This window comes from Gymnogyps californianus, chromosome 1 (genome assembly GCF_018139145.2).
Source record: "Gymnogyps californianus isolate 813 chromosome 1, ASM1813914v2, whole genome shotgun sequence".
Lineage (NCBI taxonomy): Eukaryota > Metazoa > Chordata > Aves > Accipitriformes > Cathartidae > Gymnogyps > Gymnogyps californianus.
Genome location: NC_059471.1, coordinates 57,085,241 through 57,098,620, shown reverse-complemented (window position 1 = coordinate 57,098,620; position 13,380 = coordinate 57,085,241).

Below are 13,380 nucleotides of genomic sequence, written 5' to 3'. Positions count from 1 at the left end.
GGCTAAGATGCTTGTGGATTAACAGTTTGAGGAACCTTAGAGCATGTGGCTTTGCAATATACTGCTGCTTCTACACAGGCTTTTTTCTATCTTTCTGTGTTAACCTCTGCTGCAACTTAGGCAATGGAGCATTCCATCACATGTGATTCAGGACGAAGTTAATTAGCCCACCATTAAAATACTTGAAACTAAGTCTACCCTCATACATGAATATATTCCCTCTTGTTAAGATTTCTAGAAAGCTAGAAAGATGCTTGCGGCAAAAGAAATCCTCACCGTTAATGAGCACAGCTTTTTCCAATAAATAAGGAAGAAGGATCCAGTATATCCTTAAGTCTTTTGCTGTCTGCTTTGTTGTGATTAGTAACCTTCTTCTGGTGTATGATGTTTCTCTCTTTGTGCATCAGGCTGTCATCGCAATAACAATTCTCAAACATCTGTATTATGGTAAATTCAGATACCCTTGATCAGTATCGAGCACCTGTTGTGCTACAAACATGTACATAAATGTATTTGCTGGTGTTATCCACTATGGATTATACATCTTTTACTTAAATATTTTAAGTTATATTGTTACTATGTGCTTGTAATATAGATTATTGAAAGACTCATTTTTTTTTCTCTCTGGAACCATTAATGAAAACCTCATTTCCATTAAATTTTGTTCCATCAGATTTTGCTCCTTGAAAAAATGTCAACAAGCTAACAATTTTCTTATTAGAGAAACCAGAAAGCCAAATACATTTCCTCATTCATAATGTAAATGTGGGAGGTAATATAGTGATTCATAACTTTTCCAAACCAAGTTATAATATTTAGTTACAAGAAAAGTATCCAAAAAATAACTCTGTTAAAGAAAAGTATTTGGGGAGGGCAGGAGATGTTTTTCCCATTTTCTTTGCAAGAAAGATGGGAATGTAAGGTACTCAGCCAAATGACCGATGGTGGCTTTAGTCCGTAGTCATTTTTAACTCTCTCAGGATCTAGAAGACCAAATTCAATTTTCTTTCCTGCTTAAAGACTTGAGACAACACCTTTCACAAGGATACCTCAGTACTTCAATTTATGAAAAACGGAGTAGGTTTCTTACTCTCTCCCATGGATCCCTTCTTCAAAATCATTTAAATAATTATATGAGAATTGTGGCAAGACATGGACCTCCAGCCTCCATCTGAGCTAGGAGGCACTCTGGGTGCTATCTCCCTTCCAACTCCCACCACAGTTACTCAGCTGGAAAAAAGCTTAACCAGTCATCAAGCGTGTGAATAAGGAGGACTCTACGATGGGTGAATTAGTGGGGATCTGGGAATCAAAAAATCAATAATTTTTACAGCCTTAATTAGGATCCTGTTACCATGCTGGAACATAGAGGACTGTTTAACAGTGGATTTTATGTTCATCTGACCCTGCAAACCCAGAGACCACAGTGGTGCGTCGTCCTGCCTTTAGTGTCAAACTGAATGGTGGCCCAGCAAAGCATCCATCCTGCCTGCTACCTGACAGCTGCCTGCATGGGGCACCGGCGCCGTAGGCAGCAGCAGCTGCAGGACGCTCTGCACATAGCTGTGGTATATATGGGAATGAATGGTAACTAGGGTTGCTGCTGCTGTTTTTATTTTGGCTAGTTGGCAGACTTCTCGCTATTCTTTAGTTTTTGAATTAGGATGATGTAAGAGGCCCAAGCGCTATGCTAAACACTCCACTAGAAGGTTTATCAGAAAAGGCTGTCGGTCTTGAGAGAGTTACTCAGAATCACAGAGAATTAGGAACAAATTTTGTGGGTAGTCAACAAGTTCATGGGCTGAAGAAGTGAGTTAGTTCCTAATGCTCCGTGACTCTGGGTGACTGGTTTTCTCTAGGTAGACCATGCTATATCTGTGGGAACGCAACTGGGCATCTACTTTGAGTGTGCACCCACGAAGGCTGTCTAATACACGCCCACAGCCACGCACAACCCTCCTCTCTGGGCTGCCTGTCCCAGGAGTCTCTAGCACCCATTGTTAAATCCATATGCTTGAGCTGTCAGGCAGATGCATCACCCCCGTATGACCCTGGCTTTTTGTAAAGCAGGAGGAGGAAGCTTGTTTGGGTGAGTGTATCGGAAACAGAGGAGCTCAAGTGCTGGTTGTTATTAACATATCACGCTGAAAACACGCACTGCCTCAGCCTTAAGCCCTCCAAGATACCAGGTCTGTCACGGTGGTTGATAACTCCCTTTCTCTGAGGTCATTCCCTGGGTCTCACACTGACTTCCTGCATGACTTCCGTTGCTAAGCATCTGCATCATTTCCTAAAACAGTTTTGAGGGGCTTTTGAAAGTATAAAACTTGATAACATATGCAGGGCCAAATTCAAAGCATCTTAAGGTCAGTGAAAGTCTTCCTACCACCACCAGTCGCTGAGACAGGAGTGGTCCCTCCCCGCAGTTCAGAGGTCTCGCCTCCTACTCCTGAGGGTGGCTTGCGCCACATCACCTCTCCTTGAGCTGAATCCTGTTTCTGCCCAGCCTTGTCAGAGCAGTGCTTAATTTTGTTCGTCCCAGACTTCCAGTTGTCTCACGTGCGAGCGCTCGCCATCAGCTCCGCTCCCCCGTTGTTCGCTGCCGGTGTGCAGGGCTGTGCGCTGCAGATGGAGTTCCTCGGGAGATTAATGATGTGCTGAACAATGCGTTGTAGTTGATACCCTCTTGAACTCTGACACCTGACACTGGACACCTTCAGCTGTCAAGAGTCAAGGGTTGAGCAAGTAAGCAAAGTCTGGAGAGATACTGATTTCCCTCGAAATATCTGTGAATAATAACACTTCTTTGACACCTGTCACAGGTAGCTTTGCTTTTACTGGTTTTCATGTAAATACTGGAGAAAATGGTATTTTTATGGTTATACAATTCTTAGAGAAAGTATTTTGAACTCTGCCAGTCTGTGCCTCTGGCCCACCTCTCTTAGAGGTAGGAGGAGTAGCAGGTAATTAAAGTATTTGTGTAGCAGTTTGTCGCAACAGAGTTGACAATACAAACAAAAGCACCAGTTCCCGTTTATCTTCTAGCAAGGGCTCCTGGCGTCAGCGTGGCAACTCGCCTGCTTGAGGACATGCGTTAAAGTAGTTATCAATGCCCCAAGACAGAGAGGCTCAAGACGTTAGCCCCGCTCAAGTGGCATCGTGTGTTTTCGCTCTCTCCCCCCACGGCTGGCCCTCCCTGTTCGTCAGCCCACTGCCCTTTCGTGACACAAACCCCGCGGTCGGGAAGGCGCTGGGTATTGTTAGCATTGCTCCCTACAGTAGATTGGCAGCCAGGAGTGCCGGGGAATGACAGGTCCCATAATGCACCCTCATCGCGAAGATGGAGAGCGTCACCTCTGTAACATTCCCAGCTTTCATTAGCCTGAATGCAATTGTGCTAGGTTTAATTTTTGGAGTGTTTGCAGTTTTTCCAGCAAATAGCTGTTTGAACACAGTGTCCCCATTATATCACCACAGTCAAAGAGAGGAAAGATAAAGGCATTGTGCAAAGTTTCTGTGGCTTTGCAGACAAGGATTTATGTACTGGAGAACTCTCATCTGGCAGTCAATTTGCCTTTGTCTTTCAAAGTAGTGGAAGTATCAAGGGAGTATGCCCGGGAGTTTTATTTGCTATTTACCAGATTACTGAAGTATCGGGCATCTTTAGATCTGCTGTGAAGACAAATGCTTTCAAAACGATTTTGCAAACTTCTGCTGAGGCTGAGGGGAGAGGCGAGTGAAACCCTTGAAATGTTGCCCTTTGAACTGCAAGAGGGCTGCATGATTGAGGACTTGAGACTGTACAGTTTCATGAGTTCAAAATGTAATCTGTCATAAGGGTCTGTCCAGCAGAGAGAAAAAGGAAAAATGCCTCTGCCACTATCTGCTTTAGAGGGGTAACCGTGTTAGTGAAAACAGTTCTCTCTGGAAAATTATAGTCCCTGTTTAACGTATATAAGGATGAAATTAGTTTAAAAAAATCAACATTTTCTAAACAGGCAAGGGTGAGATTCATTTACAGCTCCACTTAGTTTACAGCTCAGCTTACAACAAGCAAGAAGTATTGCAGTTAATGGGATCGGTCCTGGCTAACGTTTTTCCCCTCAATCTTTCCCTAATATTTGATTCTGACTGACACAGCTAAAATTGTAGTGAAGGCAGAGCCTGTAAGACCAGGCTTTATTGTCTGAAAGCAGAACTGAATGGTATTCATCTAACACTCCTGAAAGTGGGTGAGAGCTGAGGGGAAAGCTGCTTACAAAAATGTGTAATTTAGCATTAAAATCAACTACTGTACTGGAGAGACTGCACTATAAATACCTTGGCCACTATAGATGATCCTGGGATTGGTGGAACAGTTAGCTTTGCTAACATGATAATTAACTGAAATAAGTCATAAAACAAAGTGATTCACATGATGTTGCAGAAAGAAATCAGAGCAGAACCTGTCGAGGAAAAAAAGGGCTTTATATCAGAATAAAATATGACCCACTGATTTAGGGTTATCAGTAGGGACCAGTAAATACACTGGAATGTCTAACTAGCTTGAAACCCTACCAGTGCCTGATGCCAACATTTACAAAGTCCCAAAAAAAATACCTACCTGAATGTCTGGCATCCATAAAGTTCTTGTAATTTCTGATTCCAGGTAAAATATTATGTGAAAGGCCATTTCTGTAGCTAGCCTTGATAAATCCAAGAGCAGTGAGATATGCCCTTAAACAATGCTTATCTCCCATGGAAGATGTGAGACTAACCTTCTGCTGTGTTTTCATTATCTCATTTCAGGGGAAGTTTCCTAGCCTATTCTTTCACAGATGTAGGTGGTGTCTGTGTTCATTTCTGAAGAGCTGGTTTCTGGCCAGACTGCTTAGGTAGCCTCAGGCCCCAATCCACAGTGCAGAATACAACCCCTTTTAAGATATAGTTTTAAAGATTTTCCTTTGGCCAAGTGGGCCCTTCTTAATGTAACGTGAACCTTTCTCGTCCTAGCGCCAGCAAGGAACAGCCCAATGTCCTGCTCCAGAAAAGAGCAATGGTCCTGCTGGGAAGAGCACCTTTTTGATCCACCACAGGCTCCAGTTCAACCAGACATGAAGCAGCCACCATGAAGACATGCCAAAGGCCAGTATTGTGCCAGTGCTACCTTTATTTCAGTCATACACACAGTGCTGACAGCAGTTTCTATTGGCCTGAGAGATCCTTTCTCCTGGGAATGGGGTGGACAGGAGGACATCAGCCCCATCTGCTGCCATACCATTTCCCCATGTGGCTGGGGAAGCTCTGCTATGGCACCTAGAGTGTTTTCAACTGGATCAGTACAGCAGTCACTGAACCAATCTACAGGCATCTGCAAAACATGAGGAGAAGGTCTAAGAGGGACAAGGAAACAAACCAAGCCTTTTGTTCAAGGTATTGGTCTGAGGCTCAGGAGATGTGGGAGATCCATTCCTGCCTGGGTGACAGATCTTCATTGTTGATTTAGCCTCAGCATTACACTGTCTCTCTGTAGGTCTTTCTCTGTCCTCTGCTCATGTTGCCCCTTTGTTTTCTCTGTTTAGGATGTATGTGCCATGGGGCACTGATTACATCTCTCTCTGTGGTTGTACAGGGCTTGGTACTGTGGTACCAACTCTGGATACTCCCAGTAACAGCAAATAATAAAAACAACTGTGATGATAGGTTATTTGGCATGTGATTTTGAGGACAGTGACATGTAATAGTGTCCTGGTTTCGGCTGGGATAGAGTTAATTTTCTTCCTAATAGCCGGTACAGTGTGTTTTGGATTTAGTGTGAGAATAATGTTGATAACACACTGATGTCTTAGTTGTTGCTAAGTAGCGCTTGTCCTAGGTTAAGGATTTTTCAGTTTCCCATGCTCTGACAGCAAGCAGGTGTACAAGAAGCTGGGAAGGAACATGGCCAGGACAGCTGACCCAAACTAGCCAAAGGGATATTCCATACTATAGAACTTTTTTTCCCGATTCTCCTCCCCATCCCACTGGGAGGGGGGAAGAGTGAGCGAGCGGCTGCGTGGTGCTTAGCTGCCTGCTGGGGTTAAACCACGACAAATAGATATTCTAAAAATAACTCATCTCCTTCTTTATAAACTCCGCAATATCACTGGTAACAACTCCCTTCTTTCAGAGCACACCCTCAGTTCTCCTCAGCACTGCACTCTCAGGACATTCTTGTAACAATGGCAATAACTTTTCACTGCTATGAAAAAAGATGCAATTATTGTCCCATTTTTATGTACTTTGGACCAAGAATTTTAACTATCCATCATCAGGGCTGAGCTGCCTCTGTGGTGTAAGGTAATTAATACTACAGAATTCTCCTCTCACCTGGGCCTTGGTTGGCCAAGTTTCTGCCTGGAAAATGTGGTGCTGTGGCAAAATTAAACTGAGGATTTATAGTATAGACACGTTTACAAAGACCTAGATCTGTATATGAAGCTAAACCTGTATTTCTCATTCCAAAACTTCATAATAAAAATTATTAAATTAATCTGCTATAAATAACTGGGTTGAAAACTACTTGACTTTGGATACAATACAAGGAAAGGTATTTCAGGGAACTTCTTATATATATAGCCATACATACACGCATGCATGCATGAATATATAAAAAGCACTTTCTGCGATGGGTTCAGAAATGCAAGGAATATTACACAGATGGAGAGGCTGATTTATTCTTTCTGGAGCAACTTTAAGGCAGTCTGGATTTCCTCTCCTCTCCTGTTTAGAAACAATGCCAAACAAGAGGTTCAAGAAGATGTATAATAAACTTCAGCTATTGATCTGTCTCCCCTCTGGACTTGACCCAAGTTGAACATATCTTACACAATTCAGTCATTTTAAGACCTTACACCCCGGTGCATCCAAATGGATGTCCCTATATCAGGCCCAGAAGTGAACAGAGTACAAGGCTTATGCTTAATCTTCAGCAAGTATTTAAGTGCTTTGCTGAATAAGGCTTTGCCCAAGCATGTGCATTTCTGAACTGATCCCATCTATTTAGTGGACCTTTAGATAAAAGCAATACAAACAACAGAGGCATCCCTTGCCCTTTCCCCCAAGACTTCAAAAAAGCCCTGATTATCTAGGTAAGAACAAGATTTATTTCACCAGAGTCAAAAGCAAAGCTTGCAAGAGCCTGTGGAACACGTGCCCGTGGCACTAAGCACGCAGCAGTGTCAGTGCCCTGGGCACTGCGCCCTGGTCTTAGACCCTCATAAGATCAAACCTCACATATGTGGAGCTGGCTAAGTATGGAACCAGCATATTTGTGACTTGCTCTCAATTTACTATAATTCGTGGTGTACAGTTGTGAATCCTCACAGTTTCTACAGTCTTTTCCCAAAACCCTTCTTTGTTTGGGTTTTTTTTGGTTGGGATTTTTTTTTTTTTATGTTAGCATTTGTTATTTGTTTTATGTCTCAGCTCTAGCTCTTTAGGACATACCTACACTGTCCTCTTCACTATTTGGTGTACCATAGCCCAAGTCTGGGCTACGTTCCCCAACAGGGAGGCCTGGTACAGCTGCAGCGCAAACAGCAGGTACCAGCATTGTGCTATGAGTTACTCTTTACTGTCAGTGACTCTCCCAGTCAGTAACAATGAAGGGTCTGACCTCCAAGGCCTGATGCATGAGCCCTTGGTGGGTCTGCAGGGGGCTGATGGAGCCAGGAGTGCAGCTGGAAGTGGAGTCCTTTTGGGGTTAATTTTGCAAGGGTTAGGCCACAGAAATACAAGCCCAGCTGCAACGCACGCCTAGGGGAGTCAGAAAGTGACGCTCCCTTCCCTGCTTCTCCGTGGATCTGGAGAGGGAGCGTAAACCAGCTCCTTTGTTTCCACAGAGTGCTCTTCTGATCCCACATAGCCAAAACCATGCTTGGCAAGGGGGCAATGAGCCAGACCTCTTTCCATCTGGAAAATCACCGTCCTGCTCTCCGTGCACGGGAGGAAGTGAGGGGAAGTATCAATCTGCTCCTCATGATTAGCTCACCCTGATAAACATGCAATATGGAGGCCTGACCGACAAACTTCTCGCGGTCTTTTGTAGTAGTCAGCAAGCAGGAAAAGACAAATGTCCTGCTGCTGAGATCCTGAGGAGCTTTGCCTTGGGAGAGAAGGAGGATGAACATGCTACCTCTTGGGCTTGCCTTCCTCAAAAGGAAAAATATGTGGTGCTAGTTGGGGGAGCAGCCAGAGCTGGAAGGCCATATGCTGGTTTTGGCTCACTGAAGAAAGCCAGCATCTGGTTCGGCTCTGTTTCAAAGTTAAAATTTCTTAAATGGAGCCAAATATGTAAATAATATTAATAATTTTATTTCCTGAATATTAACTATGGTATATGGTGAAATGACTGCTGTACCTGCAATAAAGGGCTTTTAGGACTTGTGAGCTGCTCAGTCTCTCTGTCAGCGTTTACACAGTCATGCAAGCCAACTATTCACTGCATGGCACATGATTTCAGCTACGCATTGACTGCTTAATTAAAAGTATTGCTTTTAAAAGAGCAATAGGTTTGGGTTTGGTTTTTTTTAGTAACTGCCATAGTAATCTCTGTACTAAAATGCTGAGTGCTAAGAAGTAATAAAAATTTATGAAATGCATACAAACTCAATAAAATATTAGTTAAAAATTCATGACACGGTATGTCATTTTGTGTCAGGATGCACACAAACACTGTTCAGAGCTATTTGCGGGGAGGGGAGAAAAAACTCTAACATACTTTGTGGGGCCAATACTCAATGCCAATTTCCCCTAACTCTCTGGCATTCTCTTTTTTCAAGTGGGTGGGAGCTTTGTGAAACCTTTTCAGGCCTCTCTCGCGTTGGTGAACACCCTAAGTTTCAAGCTACCTGAATTTCTCCGAAGGGTGTGGTACGTGTGTAATGTTTGGAAGGCGAATAGAAGACCCAGTGGGATCCTGGTGTTTATCTCACAGAGGGCATCTCAGGCAATCATCTCCTCCAGAACGTCTTCAAGATCCCCTTTCACTCTGCGGTGCCAGAACAGTGTGGTTAGCCTAAGTGATCCTGGTAATGAGAGCAGGTCTCAAAGCAGTTTACCCCAGAACAAGGAAGTTTTGTGATTTTGCCATTTACAAATGAGAAACTGAGATGTGCACAGGTCAGGGCATAGATGTTTAAATATGGATTTATCAAATAAAAATTCAATGGTTAGGTTGATTACTTTCAGACCTCTCCAAATCCCCTGTGGTGACAGCCTTTCACCCCCCAGTGATCATGCTAAGCACAGGGCTGTTGATGGCAGCAACAGGAGACAGAGGAGGGAAGCTTCTACCAGGTTTGCTCCAGCAAGGATTGCCCTGGATGAAGCCCCCAGCTTCAGAAGTAACAACCCACAGCAGAAGCCCATGGGGAGGCAGATGTCCCTCTCTGGCTGGGAAGAAGTGCCCTCGCAGAGCAGCAGCTCTGCCATACCTTCCTCCCCCAAATTTGCCACTGACTAGCTCTGGCAATGTTCTTCTCAATTTTCTGGTTTCTCTGACTCCCGTTCATAGGTTCCTTGTTCTCCCTATGTATTACACAGTCAACTCCCAATTACCCGTGGGTGGTTTATCCAGGTGGCTGATAAACCATGGATGCTGGGATGCAGAGCCAGCTCAGATCTAGCCAAGCTTATTAACTCTTACAGAGTGTTGCTCTGCTGCTGCTTCGCCAGCTGGGATTCAGGAGAGGAGCAGTCACCTCTGTACCAGGAAAAGCCCAACCTAACGTACCTGGATATGCACGGAGCCAGTCAGGCTCACCCTGCCTTGACTTTCCTGCCTTGGGGGCAGTGGGGATGCAAGCAGAGAGATACACAGACTCTCCTGCATGGAGACAGCATCGCACCTGAGCCGAGCTGCTGAGGCTGGCTGGTCCAAGAGAGTTCCTGAGGAGTTACTGAGACGTCTTGGCACTGGGCCTCAGTGCTTTTTGCTGTGCCTGTGCTGATTTTGTTCACCATGCCTCACTTTAGGCACCTACATTTGCAAATACTGCATGATTTGCCCAAGGTTGCAGAGCAAATCAGTGGCCTAGCCTGAATTCAGATGTCCTGCCCTAAGCCCAGGTAAAATGGGTGAGAATCTCCCACACTAACTGGGAGCTCCATGGGGCTCCCCATAGTGTGCACTGGCATGGGATTCAGCTGGAAGCATTGCTGTTACTGTTGCTATACTGTAAATGTAATTTGAAAATTTTAGAAAAAAACCTTATTTTTAACTCTCATTTACTCTCTGTTTTCCCATTTCCTATATTTTATTTCTCTTTGAAGGACAGGAAACTTGCATCGATCCTAAAGCAAAATACCAATTTAAAATATCAGACTCAGAGATGCAGGCCAGAGCAGATGCTCACTACTCATAGAGCAATTGCATCTGGATACATTTAATATTATGTCCTCACATTTTTACGCTCAGTTTTTACGCTTGTCAGCAGATTACTTATTTCCCAAATGTGGTATTTCTGGATTGGACCTGACAGTCGTGGCACAGTGCATGAAATCTACTTTGGGAGCATGGGATGCTCAAGCCATGTGACCCACAACTTAGCCTCATGGGGTGATATAAGAAAAAAATATGCACAAAATGCAGGTCTTTCACATTACATAGCCAGAGAAAGCATAGGTCTGTTTTTATCAATGAGTCTCTGGGCTGCCTTCTGCCTGGATGGCTTAGAAATTTTCTATTTCATCTCGGTGCCCAATGGTGACCTCAGTGTTTTCAAGAAGAACAGAACAAATAGCTGATAGAAAAAGGAGTTAAAGTAGCCTTACTGAACAAATAAATTGGCAAGTGTATCTAATAATTGCATGGGTTCAGCATTTTTCTGCGATAAATGAGTAAACTTTAAATGTATCTCTGAGATGTACTATCACAGGCATTGCCATGGGCAAGTTTTATCCAATGATGAAACAGCAAGGCCTTGTGAGATAAAGATGATAGAAGGGGTACTATCAGGTGGCAGCTGGGTAATTACAACTCTCTATTTGGGCTCTGTAGTGATGCTGCATGTGATAAGTGGAGAATAATGAAGAAAAAGGAGTAGTGATAATACAGGAGCTAAATGGTAGAAAATAGCCTATCATAGCCCACAGCCCTCTGAGTGCCTATGGGGACTTTGAACTATCTTCTTCAGTTTTCAGCCACAGAAAAAATACTCTCTCTTTCTTCTTCCTTTGCTAAATTTATGTCTGGTGGGACAAAAGGGAAAACTGAAAGGAAATCAAGGGTATGTGAAGAGAATATGACCTTTGCAAATAACGCTGAAGGTCACTGTGTAATTATTCTAAAATAAAAGTATCCTGTAATCTTGTCTGTACCCACAAAAGATGTAAGACCATTTTTAAATGTGATTCCGAACAATTTTGTTGGGGATCATGGTTTATGAAAGGTCAGCTACAGTATTTCTAATTATATCTTGTCTAGCTCTTTGCTCAGAAGAACACAAATGCCATTTGTTATGATAGAGTCAAACTGATTAAAGCAAAAGACTGTCAAAAGACAAACTCATCACATGTAAACAAAAATACTATTTCCTGAGTGAAGATTGGCTTTTGTAGCTTTTAAAACAAACACAGGATGGGAGAATACCCTGGAGCTGGCCACTGAAACTTTAACCCCAGTTTGTCCCTTTTTATTTTTTCCCTACAAATAGTAATACCTACTATAGCTCCTGGTGAGCTTGGCACAGTTTTCCAGCTATCTGGGTGACTCTTTCGGTAATTTTTTTTACTCCCCTGCATAAGATAATAGTTCTATGGCACTTCTTTCACTTGGGAGTCTGATACCTAAATGCCAGTTACACTGGATGTGATATAGTGCGGGTGCGCACATGTATGCGTTCATACGTGAGGGAACTGCACATAAAATATCTGCTGCTTAAAGATGAGCCACAAATTGTTTTGCTTTTTTTTTTTTAATACTTAGCTAAACAGCTAGAGTAAGAAGTGTGCTGTGCATTGTTCATGTATGTTCATGTCGTCTTTCCTCTTAGGACACTGACTCTGCTTTACCGTGGACCTGATGTAATGGGGCACCTCACATCACAGAAGGTGAGGTTGCATCAGCACATTGCTGGGATGCGGAGTGAGTCTTTTAGGAACAGAAAGATTCAAAATGAGACATTTCTTGATATAGCAAATGATGATGTTTATTAACCCAGACATTAGTGAAGCCAATAGTGAAACCAAGGAAATTTTATATAGTGCCTGGATTTGGGAGGCTTGTAGCTTGTTGGTAAAACTGAGAAAATTCTACTCAGTTTTAGGGGAAAAAAATGAACTGAACTCTTGTTCTCATCATGACAGAACCTGACTGGAAGTATGACAAAAGCATTTATGCGTTACAGAAATGAATGGCATGTAGTAAAATATTTACAACTGAACAGAACGGCTGTTTATAGGCTGAAATGCCACAACTGAATAAACAAGGAAATTCACAAGCACATAAAAAAAGCTTTTTAAAGTATATACCCAATTGCAATGATTTCTATTATATGATTAAATTATAATGTCCATTCCAAATTTTTAAAAATTCAAATCATTACTATGTTTGGTGAGGCACTGAGATGACTCACACCAAGTCCAACCCTTCCTCTGATTTAAGATGAAGGTTCCCTGTGAAAAATAGATATGTATCACAAATCAGAAGTTCACGGTGGAAAGAATTATTAGGCCATCTCAGTCAGCAAGTGTAGTTTCTCATTATTGACTGACTCCTACTCCCTGGAGTAATAGAGTTTTTGTCATTGACCCACGAGGCCTTATTTATGTACAGGCCACTTAGTGCTTTGGTCATGTAAGTGAAACACAACTTTGACCATATGGCTCTGCAGTGGTACCCAAATGGTGACATTCCCTAGGACAGGATACGTCTCATCTACCTTTACACACCTAAAAATTAGACACCTAAGTCTGAGTTAGCCACCTTGCTTCTTTTTCCAGTCAATGGGGAGAAACTAGCACCTTCGGAAAGAAAATTATGCGACCTGTATCAGACATCCACCTCAAGGAGGGATCAATCACCCTCTGGAAATACCTATTTCTCCTGACTGAATACAAAGGGAGCCTGGGGTGACTGGCTTAGACATGTAACTTTTAGATGACTGAAGACAGGTAAAATGAATTGCATCCTGACTTTAAAGGAGATTTGTGTCCAGTGAGATCAAGATAGGTCTCTATATTTGGACATTTCTTCCATTTTAAATCATCCTAAGTGCTTCCCAAACCACAGTGATGAATAACCTTATTGTCGTCCATCTCAGTCAGTCTGGCTTGCGTTTCACTCATCTTTGGCTATGCAAAGCTTACACAGAGCTTTTCAGGTGGCCATGATGACTCAGGCAGTCCTCTGCTCCTTCT